The sequence below is a fragment of the Mandrillus leucophaeus genome, unplaced genomic scaffold (assembly GCF_000951045.1).
Source record: "Mandrillus leucophaeus isolate KB7577 unplaced genomic scaffold, Mleu.le_1.0 Scaffold1157, whole genome shotgun sequence".
NCBI lineage: Eukaryota > Metazoa > Chordata > Mammalia > Primates > Cercopithecidae > Mandrillus > Mandrillus leucophaeus.
The window spans coordinates 216,493-218,770 of record NW_012099843.1 but is presented as its reverse complement, the minus strand read 5'-3'; the positions used below and the strand labels follow the sequence as shown (position 1 = coordinate 218,770).

Sequence of the window (2,278 nt, the reverse complement as noted above, 5' to 3'; positions counted from 1 at the left end):
TATATTATTTAAGAAATACATTTTGTAAAGCTATAGCTGCCCTAGACAGTGATTCCCCTGATGGATCTGGGCAAAATAAATGGAAAACTTCTGGAAATGATTCACCATCCCAAATGCTAGTAAGAACATTCATGAGTCATGGGAGGAGGTCAAAATAGCAACATTAACAGGAGTTTGGAAAAAGTTGATTCCAACCCTCATGGATGACTTTGAGGGGTTCAAAGACTTCAGTGGAGGAAGTGACGAAAGATCTGGTGGCAATAGCAAGAGAAATAGTGGAGCCTGAAGATGTACCTGAATTGCTGCAATATCACGATAAAACTAGTGGATAAGAAGTTGCTTTTTATGAATGAGCAAAGTTCTTGAGATGGAATCTACTCCTGGTGAGGATGTTGTGAATATTGTTGAAACACCAACAAAGAATTCAGAATGTCACAAAAACTTAGTTGCTAAAGCAATGGTAGGGGTTAAGAGGATTTACTCTAATTTTGAAAGAAGTTCTACAGTGGGTAAAATGCTTTCAAACAGCATCGCCGTTTACTAAGAGATTAGTAAAAGATTCACTAAGAGAAATCTTTAGTGAACGGAAGAGTCAACTGCTGTGGAAACTTCATTATTTTGTTATTTTAAGAAACTGCCACAGCAACTCCAATCTTCAGCAACCATCACCCTGACTGGTCAACAGCCATCAACATCAAGCAAGACCCTCCACCAGCAAAACGATTAGGACTTGCTGAAAGCTGAGATGATTGCTAGCATTTTTAGCAATAAAATATTTTAAAATTAAAGTATGCACAGTTTTTTTTAATACATAATGCTATTGCACACTTAATAGGTTACAATACAGTGTAAATACAACTGTTATATGCACTGGGAAACCAAAAAAATCATGTGACAGGCTTTACTAACTTTATTGTGGTGGTCTGGAACCGACCCCGCAATATCTCGGAGGTATGCTTGTACATTATTCAAGGAAAAAGTATTATTTTAATGACGTTTTGAAATAGTGAAAAAGTAGAAAAATGAAGCATCCAAGGGAAAACAGTAAAACTCGGACGGCAGGAAAGCTCGGGAAAAACAAAACAAAACAAAACTGGCGTGTTCAGGGACAGGAAAAGTTCAGCGAGTCTTTTAATGTGTATAGGAGAAGTGAAAAGAAACAAGGCTGGGAGAGTAGTTTGCCGCCAGCCTATATGCTTTAGGAGAGAAGGAGGCATTCTAGGTTGTCTTGTTTTCCTTACCAGCTTGTTGATACTCATGGGACTCAATTATCTCAATTTAGACCTCTATGTGGGCACAATAGTGAGTAGGACGCCTGGAAAAACAGACACTAATGTCCCAGGCTGCACTTGACTTCACTCGTGCCTGCGGAAGAAATCCAGAAATGAGGATGAGCATAAGGATGATTCGGGGGAAATAGGGAGGAAGTATTCATGGCTTTGCTCCCTCCTCCCTTATCAAATATCTCAATCCCAGGATCCTAACGGCAGACCTTTTAGGACATCGGCATTTCCCGGTGAGCAATCCCCCCTCGCCCTCCTCAAATACAAACCGCGAAGTCTACCACAAACGCGTTGGCTTTAAAACTCATCCCTCAACTTTGGATCCACCCAGCCGGTTAAGGATATCACGACTCACCACTGATTCTTCTTGCACCCTTCTGGGAGCCGCGCTTAGAGTAATTCGCGCCCAAACATTCGTAAAAGAGGAGACCCGGAAGTGGGCGGGAAGAAAGCGGAAACGGGCATCTAACCCTACCCCTAAACGTCATCAGGAACGCGCCCGTGAGAGCGCGATTAGATTGGCTGGAGGGAAGGCGGTGTCGGCCTACGCCCCCAGAGTCATCCGGCTGTCGCTGGCGGTTGCGCGGTTTGTGTGGGCTAGGTGAGGGCGGGGAGGCCTGGCTGTCTGGATCTCTGACAGGTGAGGCGGGGGACGCAGAAGTCCAGCCGCCCTCTCATGCAGCGGAGTCCGAAACAGGCCTACCAGTGAGTAGGACGTACACCTTTCAGATCGCTCCATTCTTCTGGCTCCTGTCCTTCCTCTACCCCTTTATTTTGAACTTTTGTCCTTTCTCTCCCCGTCTGTCCTTTACTTCTGTCTTCTTTACCTTCCTACTGTGACGGGATCCCACTCTCTGCCTTCTCCTTAGGTTTAGATTTTCACTTGGACCAATCTCTCTTTTTGGGCGAGGTCCTTGGCAATTCGGAGGTACTTCTGGAAAGAAGGTGCTTTTAATACTTTAGGGGCCATGTCGTTATCTTCTCTGGCCACCTAA

General features: G+C 44.4%; 2 protein-coding genes across 2 annotated transcripts in view; one reads left to right on the top strand and one right to left on the bottom strand.

Annotated features, from left to right (window-relative positions):
- Positions 1–1,713, bottom strand: part of CENPQ (centromere protein Q) — a 28,274-nt gene extending 26,561 nt beyond the window's left edge. Inside the window, exon 1 of the mRNA XM_011998346.1 lies at positions 1,639–1,713. The gene's annotated coding sequence lies outside the window, so the exon portion shown is untranslated. The remainder of the gene's footprint in view (positions 1–1,638) is intronic.
- A 55-nt stretch (positions 1,714–1,768) lies between these two features.
- The window catches only part of MUT (methylmalonyl CoA mutase), a 48,895-nt gene continuing 48,385 nt past the window's right edge, over positions 1,769–2,278 (top strand). Inside the window, exon 1 of the mRNA XM_011998338.1 lies at positions 1,769–1,988. The gene's annotated coding sequence lies outside the window, so the exon portion shown is untranslated. The remainder of the gene's footprint in view (positions 1,989–2,278) is intronic.